The sequence below is a fragment of the Delphinapterus leucas genome, chromosome 14 (genome assembly GCF_059928025.1).
Source record: "Delphinapterus leucas isolate spDelLeu-1000000601 "Yukka" chromosome 14, BTC_Dleu_Yukka2, whole genome shotgun sequence".
Taxonomy (NCBI): domain Eukaryota; kingdom Metazoa; phylum Chordata; class Mammalia; order Artiodactyla; family Monodontidae; genus Delphinapterus; species Delphinapterus leucas.
The window spans coordinates 8932757-8945804 of NC_143142.1; the positions used below are offsets into that span (position 1 = coordinate 8932757).

The 13048-nt window shown below is 43.4% G+C and overlaps 1 non-coding gene across 1 annotated transcript; it reads left to right on the plus strand.

The window, feature by feature from the left end:
- Nucleotides 1-12697: 12697 nt before the first annotated feature.
- Nucleotides 12698-12800, plus strand: LOC115804123 (U6 spliceosomal RNA). Its single transcript, XR_004024975.2, has one exon. It is a non-coding gene; the product is annotated as a U6 spliceosomal RNA (small nuclear RNA).
- The last annotated feature ends 248 nt before the right edge of the window (nt 12801-13048 follow it).

The following is a 13048-nucleotide window of genomic DNA, read 5'->3' on the forward strand; positions in this document are numbered from 1 at the left end:
TATATTCTGGGATACATGGGATGGCCAGGTAAGATCCCTGGGAATTTATTGCTGACAGGGCCATCATTTCTAATGGGTTTCCTGTCAGTAATTCTGCACCGCCTGAAATCCATCCTCTACACTGTGGCTAATGTGCTTTTTCCAGATATGATCACATCACCCACTTGCTTCCCCAGGTGGCAAGGATGAGGACTAAAATCCTCCCTGCAGCCTGTCTGACCTGCCTTGTCCAGTCCCTTCTGCCTCCAGCCTCATCTCCAGTCACACCCACTCCCATAGTGGGGCTCAGCCAGGCGACCCCACTCCTACTACCTGCTAGGAGTATGCTTCCTGCCTCGGTAACACCCATTCTTCCTTAGCTCAAATGTCCCTTCCTTCAGGAAGTCTTCCATAACTAGGTCAGACCCCCACTTATCAACTGCCACTGGCTCCCGGGACTTTTCCTACTTAGCACTTGCAATAAATCCAGCATATAATGAATCCTGTATAAATCGAATCCCCAGTGGAATTCCAGAGCACTCCTGGTCCTGTTGGATACTTGTTTGTTGGGATCCAAGACAATTTGCTAATTTTGAAGTCAGAAAATAAAAACTTCCCTCTTCCAAGAAAGTCTTTCCCTGCTTCTGAGAAGGTGATTACCTGTCGAGTTCAGAGCCCCTCTGGCCAGGCTCCTGGATGGGCAGGAACGGAGGCTGCGTATTTGCTTTCCTGCTGAAGCAAAACAGTAAAATGAACTGGTAGGGCCCTTTGACTGGAGACCCAAATCAGTCAAAACTGCCAAACAACCGCGTTCCCTGGCCAGACAGGACCACCAGCAGCACCATGACTGGGATCTCCGCTCTGGCACACACCGTGTGGCTGACAGGGTCTTGCTGCTCCAGCCGGGTGTCAGGCCTGAGCCTCTGAGGTGGGAGAGCCAAGTTCAGTACCGCCAGAAACCTCCTGGCCCCGTGTAATATTAATCGGTGAGAGGTCTCCCAGAGATCTCCGTCTCAATGCTAAGACCCAGCTCCACTCAACGACCAGCAAGCTCACCCCAAGGCAAACAACTAGCAAGACAGGAACACAACCCCAACCATTAGCAGAGAGGCTGCCTAAAATCATACTAAGTTCACAGACACCCCAAAGCACACCACCAGATGCAGTCCTGCCCACCAGAAAGACAAGATACAGCCTCGTCCACCAGAACACAGGCACCAGTCCCCTGCACCAGGAAGCCTACCCAATCCACTGAACCAACCTTACCCACTGGGGGCAGACACCAAAAACAACGGGAACTACAAACCTGTGGCCTGCAAAAAGGAGACCCCAGACACAGTAAGTTAAACAAAATGAGAAGACAGAGAAATATGCAGCAGATGAAGGAGCAAGGTAAAAACCCATCAGACCAAACAAATGAAGAGGAAATAGGCAGTCTACCTGAAAAAGAATTCAGAGTAATGATAGTAAAGAGGATCCCAAATCTTGGAAATAGAATGGAGACAATACAAGAAACGTTTAACAAGGACCTAGAAGACCTAAAGAACAAACAAACAATGATGAACAGCACAATAAATGAAATTAAAAATTCTCTAGAAAGAATAAATAACAGAATAACTGAGGCAGAAGAATGGATAAGTGACCTGGAAGGTAAAATAATAGAAATAACTACTGCAGAGCAGAATAAAGAAAAAAGAATGAAAAGAATTGGGGACAGTCTCAGAGACCTCTGGGACAACATTAAATGCACCAAAATTCGAATTATAGTGGTCCCATAAGAAGAAGAGAGAAAGAAAGGGACTGAGACAATATTTGAAGAGATTATAGTTGAAAACTTCCCTAATATGGGAAAGGAAATAGTCAATCAAGTCCAGGAAGTGCAGGGGGTCCCATACAGCATAAATCCAAGGAGAAACATGATAAGACACATATTAATCAAACTATCAAAAATTAAATACAAAGAAAAAATATTAAAAGCAGCAAGGGAAAAGCAACAAATAACATTCAAGGAAATCCCCATAAGGGTAACAGCTGATCTTTCAGCAGAAACTCTGCAAGCCCAAAGGGAGTGGCAGGACATATTTAAAGTGATGAAAGGGAAAAACCTACAACCAAGATTACTCTACCCAGCAAGGATCTCATTCAGATTTGATGGAGAAATTAAAACCTTTACAGACAAGCAAAAGCTAAGAGAATTCAACACCACCAAACCAGCTTTACAACAACTGCTAAAGGAACTTCTCTAGGCAGGAAACACAAGAGAAGGAAAAGACCTACAATAACAAACCCAAAACAATTAAGAAAATGGTAATAGAAACATACATATCAATAATTACCTTAAATGTAAATGGATTAAATGCTCCCACCAAAAGACATAGACTGGCTGAATGGATACAAAAACAAGACCCATATATATGCTGTCTACAAGAGACCCACTTCAGACCTAGGGACACATACAGACTGAAAGTGAGGAGATGGGAAAAGGTATTTCATGCAAATGGAAACCAAAAGAAAGCTGGAGTAGCAATTCTCATGTCAAACAAAATAGACTTTAAAATAAAGACTATTATAAGAGACAAAGAAGGACACTATATAATGATCAAGGGATCGATCCAAGAAGAAGATATAACAATTGTAAATATTTATGCACCCAACATAGGAGCACCTCAATACATATGGCAAATGCTAACAGCCATAAAAGGGGAAATCAACAGTAACACAATAATAGTAGGGGACTTTAACACCCCAATTTCACCAATGGACAGATCAATCATAATGAAAATAAATAAGGAAACACAAGCTTTAAATGATACATTAAACAAGATGGACTTAATTGGTATTTATAGGACATTCCATCCATAAACAACAGGATACTCTTTCTTCTCAAGTGCTCATGGAACATTCGCCAAGATAGATCATATCATGGGTCACAAAACGAGCCTTGGTAAATTGAAGAAAATTGAAATCGTATTAAGTACCTTTTCCGACCACAACGTCATGAGACTAGATATCAATTACAGAAAAAATAACTGTAAAAAATACAAACACATGGAGGCTAAACAATATGCTACTAAATAACCAAGAGATCACTGAAGAAATCAAAGAGGAAATAAAAAAATACCTAGAAACAAATGACAATGAAAACACGACCACCCGAAACCTATGGGATGCAGCAAAAGCAGTTCTAAGCAGGAAGTTTATAGCAATACAATCCTACCTCAAGAAACAAGAAAAAGCTCGAATAAACAACCTAAACTTACACTTAAAGCAATTAGAAAGAGAAGAACAAAAAAACCCCAAAGTTAGCAGAAGGAAAGAAATCATAAAAATCAGATCAGAAATAAATGAAAAAGAAATGAAGGCAATGATAGCAAAGATCAATAAAACTAAAAGCTGGTTCTTTGAGAAGATAAACAAAATTGGTAGACCATTAGCCAGACTCATCAAGAAAAAAAAGGGAGCAGACTCAAATCAATAGAATTAGAAATGAAAAAGGAGAAGTAACAACTGACACTGCAGAAATACAAAAGATCATGAGAGATTACTACAAACAACTCTATGCCAATAAAATGGACAACCTGGAAAAAATGGACAAATTCTTAGAAATGCACAACCTGCCAAGACTGAATCAGGAAGAAATAGAAAATATGAACAGACCAATCACAAGTAATGAAATTGAAACTGTGATTAAAAATCTTCCAACAAACAAAAGCCCAGGACCAGATGGCTTCACAGGCGAATTCTATCAAACATTTAGAGAAGAGCTAACACCTATCCTTCTCAAACTCATCCAAAACATAGCAAAGGGAGGAACACTCCCAAACTCATTCTACAAGGCCACCAACACCCTGATACCAAAACCATACAAAGGTGTCACAAAAAAGAAAACTACAGGCTAGTATCACTGATGAACATAGATGCAAAAATCGTCAACAAAATACTAGCAAACAGAATCCAGCGGCACATTAAAAGGATCATACACCCTGATCAAGTGGGGTTTATCCCAGGAATGCAAGGATTCTTCAATATACGCAAATCAATCAATGTGATACACCATATTAACAAATTGAAGGATGAAAACCTTATGATCATCTCAATAGATGCAGAAAAACCTTTTGACAAAATTCAACATCCATTTATGATAAAAACCCTCCAGAAGGTAGGCATAGAAGGAACTTACGTCAACATAATAAAGGCCATATATGACAAACCCACAGCCAACATCGTCCTCAATGGTGAAAAACTGAAAGCATTTCCACTAAGATCAGGAACAAGACAAGGTTGCCCACTCTTACCACTATTTTTTTGTTTGTTTGTTTGTTTTTTTGCGGTACGCGGGCCTCTCACTGTTGTGGCCTCTCCCGTTGCGGAGCACAGGCTCCGGACACGCAGGATCAGTGGCCATGGCTCACAGGCCTAGCTGCTCCATGGCACGTGGGATTTTCCCGGACCGGGGCACGAACCCGTGTCCCCTGCATCGGCAGGTGGACTCTCAACCACTGCACCACCAGGGAAGCCCATCACCACTATTATTCAACATAGTTTTGCAAGTTTTAGCCACAGCAGTCAGAGAAGAAAAAGAAATAAAAGGAATCCAAATCGGAAAAGAAGAAGTAAAACTGTCACCCTTTGCAGATGACATGATACTATAAATAGAGAATCCTAAAGATGCTACCAGAAAACTACTAGAGCTAATCAATGAATTTGGTAAAGTAGCAGGATACAAAATTAATGCACAGAAATCTCTTGCATTCCTATACACTAATGATGAAAAACCTGAAAAAGAAATTAAGGAAAAACTCCCATTTACCATTCCAACAAAAAGAATAAAATACCTAGGAATAAACCTACCTAAGGAGACAAAAGACCTCTATGCAGAAAACTATGACACTGATGAAAGAAATTAAAGATGATACAAACAGATGGAGAGATATACCATGTTCTTGGATTGGAATAATCAACATTGTGAAAATGACTACACTACCGAAAGCAATCTACAGATTCAATGCAATTCCTATCAAACTACCACTGGCATTTTTCACAGAACTAGAACCAAAAATTTCACAATTTGTATGGAAACACAAAAGACCCCGAATAGCCAATGCAATCTTGAGAAAGAAGAACGGAGCTGGAGGAATCAGGCTCCCTGACTTCAGTCCATACTACAAAGCTACAGTAATCAAGACAGTATGGTACTGGCACAAAAACAGGAATATAGATCAGTGGAACAGGATAGAAAGCCCAGAGATAAACCCACGCACATATGGTCACCTTATCTTTGATGAAGGAGGCAAGAATATACAATGGACAAAAGACAGCCTTTTCAGTAAGTGGTGCTGGGAAAACTGGACAGCTACATGTAAAAGAATGAAATTAGAGCACTCCCTAACACCATACACAAAAATAAACTCAAAATGTATTAAAGACCTAAATGTAAGGCCAGACACTATAAAAGTCTTAGAGGAAAACATAAGCAGAACACTCTATGACATAAATCACAGCAAGATCCTTTTTGACCCACCTCCTAGAGAAATGGAAATAAGAGATGGGACCTAATGGGACCTAATGGGACCTAATGAAACTTAAGAGCTTTTTCACAGCAAAGGAAACCATAAGCAAGATGAAAAGACAACCCTCAGAATGGGAGAAAATATTTTCAAATGAAGGAACTAACAAAAGACTAATCTCCAAAATATTCAAGCAGCTCATGCAGCTCAATATCAAAAAAACAAACAACCCAATACAAAAATGGGCAGAAGACCTAAATAGACATTTCTCCAAAGAAGATATACAGACTGCCAACAAACACATGAAAGAATGCTCAACATCACTAATCATTAGAGAAATGCAAATCAAAACTACAATGAGGTATCACCTCACCTCAGTCAGAATGGCCATCATCAAAATATCTACAAACAACAAATGCTGGAGAGGGTGTGGAGAAAAGGGAACCCTCTTGAACTGTTGGTGGGAATGTAAATTGATACAGCCACTGTGGAGAACAGTATGGAGGTTCCTTAAAAAACTAAAAATAGAACTACCATATGACCCAGCAATCCCACTACTGGGCATATACCCTGAGAAAACCATAATTCAAAAAGAGTCATGTACCACTATGTTCACTGCACCACTCTTTACAATAGCCAGGACATGGAAGCAGCCTAAGTGTCCATTGACAGATGAATGGATAAAGAAGATGTGGCACATATATACAATGGAATATTACTCAGCCCTAAAAAGAAACGAAATTGAGCTATTTGTAGTGAGGTGGATGGACCTAGAGTCTGTCATACAGAGTGAAGTAAGTTAGAAAGAGAAAAACAAATACCGTATGGTAGCACATATATATGGAATCTAAAAAATAAAATGGTTTTGAAGAACCTAGGGGCAGGACAGGAATAAAGACGCAGACGTAGAGAATGGACTTGAGGACACGGGGAGGGGGCAGGGTAAGCTGAGACGAAGTGAGAGAGTGGCACTGACATAAATACACTACCAAATGTAAAATAGCTAGCTAGTGGGAAGGAGCAGCATAGCACAGGGAGATCAGCTCTGTGCTTTGTGACCACCTAGAGGGGTGGGATAGGGATGGTGGGAGGGAGATGCAAGAGGGAGGGGATATGGGGAAATATGTATATGTATAGCTGATTCAGCAACTAACACAACAATGTAAAGCAATCACCAATAAAAATGTTAGAAACAAAACAAAACAAAAAAAGGAGTTCAGAGCCCAAGCACTAAACTCCCCCTGAAAAGACCCAGGATTCCAGTCTTGCCCAGAGTGTCCTCCATTGGTAGTGTCCACTCACCCCCACCCTTATTTACCATCTTTGGGGCCTGCCCCGTTTCAGAGGAGGCCAGGCCCCATGTCACCCAGGCTCCTGAAAAAATGTTGGAGAAGCAAATGAATTGTGCGGGTTAATTCAAAGGCCACCTTTGGGCTCTTAGGAGCACAAATTGTTCCTGGGGACTTTGGCTTGCTTCTGGGAGGCCAAGGGAGGCACGAATTCACCTCTGACTGCTCCCAGGGTGGTAAAGCAGGTCCTGAAGTTTTCTCTTGGCTGCTCCCTGTCATTTACCCAATCAGTGAACCTGATTGAACCCGGGCACGCCCCTACTTGGAACAGAAAACACTGACTTTTTTCCCCTGATTATTGGCTACCAGGATGTTTTACTACTCATCATAATAATCACTAACACCTATTGCTAATTTACTAAGCTCTTGATACCCATTAACTTAATTAATTCTCACAAGGACCTTATGAGGCAAAACTGTTGTTACCCCCAACTCACAGAAGAGGAAATTGAGGTCTGGAGAGCTGTGGCAAAGACTGCTGTGTGTCCCCCAACATCTATTCTAAAGTTTCCCTTATCTAAAGTAAAAGTAATCCAATTTTTAGCAGGTCATTTCACAGCCTCCTTTGTGGGTAGGTGTGGACATGTGACTGAATTATGGCTAAAGGGTGTGAGGGTTACTGGAGAATTCTCCCTAAGAGATGTAGATGTGCTCGCTTTGCTGTTGCTTCTTTGTCCTTCTTTTACCTGCTGTCTGGAAAACAAATGCCACTATCTTGGACCATGATGTAGGGCCCTGACTGAAGGTGCATTTGACTGGGAGGACCCTCGGTCCCTTACACTGTTGACCATCATAACCAGGCCTGGTCTGGACTTTTTCAGCAGAGGGAAATGAACTTCTTTCTTCTTTAAGCTATTTTCATTTATTGAGCCAACTTCAATATCAAGCACAGTGGCAGAGCTAGGATTCGAACCTATATCTGTGAGGCTCTTAACCAATCTAATTGTAATTGTTGGAGTGCATCGTGTAACACTGCAGGACACGTGCCACCTTGGTGTGAGGGAATTACGAGCCAAATCCCGTGTCACCCCCATAGGCCTTCTCTGCGTGGCCCGTCTGCTGTGGAATCTGAGTGAGAAGAGAGGCCTCTGGTGAGGATTTGAGGCCATGGACAGTGGGGGCTGAGGGAATTCACACATTTATTCTATAGATATTTACTGAGAGCACACCACGTGTCAGGCCTGTGTTAAATGCTGGAGTCTTCCAGGTCAGAGGTATGGGAGATTGCAACGTGGCCCCAAGTCCCTCCCATCCCTGTACACTCGCCCCTGTCATTGTGGCATTGCTGTCTCTTCTATCAAGAGATGGAATCCATTTCTCAAGCCCTCAAAGCTGGACTTGGCCGTGTGAGTGGCTTTGGCCTGTTGGATGCTAGCAAACATGATGCAAACAAAGGCTTGAAAAGCACTTCTGCATTGGGATTTGTTACCTCTAGCTGCTGGGAACCCTGCAATCACCACTGCGGGGAGGAGCTGGGCTAGCCTGCTGGATGAATAGGGATGCGTGGTCATTGAGCTAACTGCTGGACATGTGAATCTAGAGGATGCTAGATGTTCCAGTCCCAGCTGAGCCAGCCGAAGCCAGAACTACTCAGCCAACTTGTAGAATCATGAGAAATATTAAGTGTTTGTTGATTAAAGCAGCTAAGTTTTGGGGTGTTTTGTTATTCAGCAAAAGCCAACTAGTTCCAGGGGTATTAGTGGGTATGCACTGACTACAAGTTTTGATAGGATTCATTATTTAACAGATCAAGAAGTCCAGGGTGGGTTGGGCAGTGCCGATTCAGCAGCTCAGTGGTGCTATCAAGGACCCAGATTTTTTCTCTGTCTGTCTGGTCAATCATTGTCAGCGTGTTGCCCTCTTCCCCAACCTTGTCCCCTCAAGTTGCCAAGATGGCTTCCATGTGCCTCAGGCAAGACAGCATCCCAAGCATGAAGTTGCAACTCAGTGGGCAAGAGCCTTCTTTTTGAGTAGCTCTTTATCAAGTAGAAAAATATTTTCTAGAAGTTTCCACCTAGAAAATATTTGGCCAGGACTGGCCACATGTCCACACCTAGGCCAATTGTTGGCAAAGAGAAATAGGATTGACATATTTGGCTTTGACTAATCATGATTTGTCTCCTGAGGTTGGACACATTGCTGCCCAAACAAACTTGGGGTTCCTCTAGCAAGCAAGTTGGGGGAGTGGCTGTTGGGGACATTTCCTGCAACACTGGGGACACGATATGAGCAGAGTTGCTGTGACTAAAATGTGCAAAGTGTGTTCAAGAAAGCAGCGAGCAAACCTGTGCAGTCAGAGGGCAGGAGGTGTCCGAGAAGCATTCCCTAGAGTCACTGTCATGGGTGTTCTGTGAAGATTAGAAAAGGGTCCTTTGCTCAAGTCAGTTTGAGAAAGGTAGAGTTACATAACGTCCCACAGCTTGTGCTGCTGTCGCTGTTGCAGACCCCCTGGGAGCCTTGAAAATGCTAATACTAATATGCCCCACAAATTTCCAGGGACAGGAGCAGGGAGGTGGACTGTATGTTTTTTCCTAAACTGTGTTGACCACAGAAGGTTATTTTCCTCAGAGCATCTCCCAGTATTTCCGCTCGTGGAACAAGCTTTTGGAACTGCTAAGGGACAGTTGGTGCAGTGGCTTTTGACCAGGGTGATGGAGTCCCCCAGGGAACAGTGGGCAACATCTGGAGACATTTTTGGTTGTCACAGTCTGGGGGCCTGGGTACTACTGACATCAGGTGGATTGAAGGCAGGGATGCTTCTAAACATCCTGCAATGTACAGGGCAGCCCCACAGCAAAGAACTGTCCAGCTGAAAGTGTCAATAGTCCACACAAAAACCTGTACATGAATGTTCACGGCAGCATTATTCATAATGGCCAAAAAGTAGAAACAACCCCAATGTCCATCAACTGATGAAAGGACAAACAAAATATGGTCTATCCCTACAAAGGAATATTATTCAGCTGTAAAGATGAATGAAGAACTGATACACACCACAAGATGAATGATCCTTGAATACATTATGCTAAGTGAAAGAAGCCAGATACAAAAACCACATACTATATGATTCCACTTATATAACATCTCCAGAATAGGCAAATCCATAGAGACAGAAAGCAGATGAGTGGTTGCCAGGGCTGGGTAGTGACTGCTAATGGGTATGGCGTTTCTTTTGGGGTGATGTAAATATTCTAAAATTGATTGTGATGATTGTTGCACAACTCTGTGAATACAGTAAAAAGCATTGAATTGTACGCTTTTAAAAAATATTTTATTTATTTATTTGGCTGCACCGGGCCTTAATCACGGCACACGGGATCTTGGCTGCTGCAGGTGGCATGCAGGATCTTTAGTTGCGGTATACAGGTTCTTGGTTGAGGCATGTGGGTTCTAGTTCCCTGACCAGGCATTGAACCTGGGCCCCCTGCATTGGGAGCGTGGAGTCTTAACCACTGGACCACCAGGGAAGTCCCCGAATTGTACACCTTAAAAGGGGGAATTGTAAGATACAGGAATTATATGCCAATAAATCTGTTTTGTTTTTTTTTTTAAAGTCAGTAGTGCTGAGGGTGAGAGACAGTGAACTAGTAGGTAACTAGGTTGACAGAAGAAAGTGGGGGGATCAGTTTAGAGGACCATGAAGGGTAGGCTAAGGAGTTTGAATTTTATTGACACTGATGGGTGACAAGATTAGTGGACTCAGCCCTGTATATACATCCATATTTCAAGATTCTTTGAGCATGTGCTGTGTGCTGGGCATTTTCATGTACATCATCCCCTGTAATCCTCATGATGAATTTGTAGCTAGGTCTGCATTCCATTGTTCAGATGAGTAAGCTGAGGCTCAGAGAAGTTCACTGACTTGATTGAGGCTGCACAGCTGGTAAATTGTAGAGCTGGGGTCTGAATGCATTTGGATTTGCCCTTGACCCCTCAGGATTTCCACTGCTGTATGCTGACTCTCAGTGAACCATCTGCCTTGGCTCTTTCCTGCCTCAGTCCTGGTTGCAGCCTGTGGTCCTGGCAGAGCCCCAGGAGGCCCTCCCCAGAGTGCTGACGCTCATCCCTCTGCCCAGGCTGCAGCTGGCATCTGGATAGGGGTTGGTTGCTTAGCAACATGGGCGCAGGTTCTGCCCTGAGCCAAGGGAACCATTTCCTCAGTCTTGGGTGCAGGAATTTCAAGGAGAACAGCTCCAGGAGGACCTGAGGGAGCAGGGCATGGGGAAAGCAGGAACAACTATGTCCCCGGGAGGGCATGGAGATGGGGACCCTCCTTAAGGAGAAGACTCAGCTTCAGGGACAGTGAAAGAGAACCAGGAGACCTGTGTCAATCATAAAGATGTTACTATTATGACCACAGCAACATTTCTTGAGCACTATCTGTGTGCCAGGCACTGTGCTAAGTGCTTTATAGTCTATGATCCTTTCCAAACCCCAGGCAATAGGTTACTATTATTATGTCCCTTTTGCAAACGAGGATCCAGGGCTCATGGAGGTTGACTTGTCACACAGTCAGAAAATGCAGAAGCTGGGATATGAACCCAGGTCTTTCTTTTCTTTTTCTTTCTTTTTTAAAAAATAAGCTTATTTATTTATTTTTGGCTGTGTTGGGTCTTCACTGTTGTGCAGGCTTTCTCTAGCTGTGAAAAGCAGGGGCTACTCTTCCATGCGGTGCACGGGCTTCTCATTGTGGTGGCTTCTCTTGTTGCGGAGCACAGGCTCTAGGCTTGCAGGCTTCAGTAGTTGTGGCACATGGGCTCAGTAGTTGTGGCTCATGGGCTCTAGAGTGCAGGCTCAGTAGTCATGGCACATGGACTTAGTTGCTCCGTGACATGTGGGATCTTCCCGGACCAGGGATAGAACCTGTGTCCCCTGCATTGGCAGGCGGATTCTTAACGACTGCGCCACCAGGGAAGTCCCAAACCCAGGTCTTTCTGACGCCCCAGCTCAGTCCCCATTACAGCCCTGGCTGGGCACTTGATAGAGAAAATATACTATGGGGCTCCCAAGGCCCTGGGCAGCCTGCCTCACTCTCCCTGTCACTCTGCTTGCTCCAGACATACTGTCCTGGCTTTGTTTCCTCACACACTCCTACCTCCTTTCAGCTACAGGGCCTTTGCACATGCTGTTCCCTCTGCCTAGGTTGCTCTTCCATCTACTCTCTTCACTTGGTTTACTCCAACTCATCCTTCTGGTCTCCAGTGGAACATCACTTTATTCATTCATCCATTGATCCAAACCTAGTTAATGGGTGCCTCCCAAAGCCAGGTAAACATTAGCAAGTAAAATGTACGACCCCAGGCTTCTTGGAGTTTATAAGCTAGTGGAAGAGATAATAGATGAATAGACAAGCCACAATTGCATGGGAAACATTCCCTGACTCCTCTGCCCTTTGGCAAGAATAATTATCAATTAATTGTATAATTATTTATTTAATGCTGGTCTCCCCTTCTAGGATGTAGGTTCTATGAGGCCAAGGACTGTGAGGGTCAGTACTATTATTATCCCCACTTTATAGATGAGGAAACTGAGGCACAGAGAGCTTGAGCAACTTGCCTAAGGCAAGAGCTGGTAACTGGTGGAGCCAGGATTTGAACTTATGGCTCCAGGGTCCATGTTTTCAATCAGCAGGTTATGAGCAGTTTAGGAGGAAGAAACAAAGAAAGAAAGGGAGAGAGAGAGAGGGAGGGAGAAAGGAAGGAAGGAAGGAAGAAAGTGAAAAAGAAAGAAAGGAAGGAAGAGAGAAAGAGAGAGGAATGAAGGAAGGGAGGAAAGAGAGGGAGAAAGAAAGGAAGGAAGGAAGAAAGAAAGAAAGAAAGAAAAAAAAAAAGAAAGAAAGATGGGAAGAAAGAGAAAGCAAGCTCGCTTCAGCAGCACATATACTAAATTTAGAACGATACGGAGAAGATTAGCATGGCCCCTGTGCAAGGATGACATGCAAATTTGTGAAGTGGTCCATATGAAAAAATTTTTTTTTAATGAACTAATTTTTAAAAAAATTTGTTTATTTTTGGCTGCATTGGGTCTTCATTGCTGCGCACAGGCTTTCTCTAGTTGCGGTGAGCAGAGGCTACTCTTCGTTGCGGTGTGCAGGCTTCTCATTGTGGTGGCTTCTCTTGTTGCAGAGCATGGGCTCTAGCTGCACAGGCTTCAGTAGTTGTGGCATGCAGGCTCAGTAGTTGTGGCTCGTGGGCTCTAGAGCACAGGCTCAGT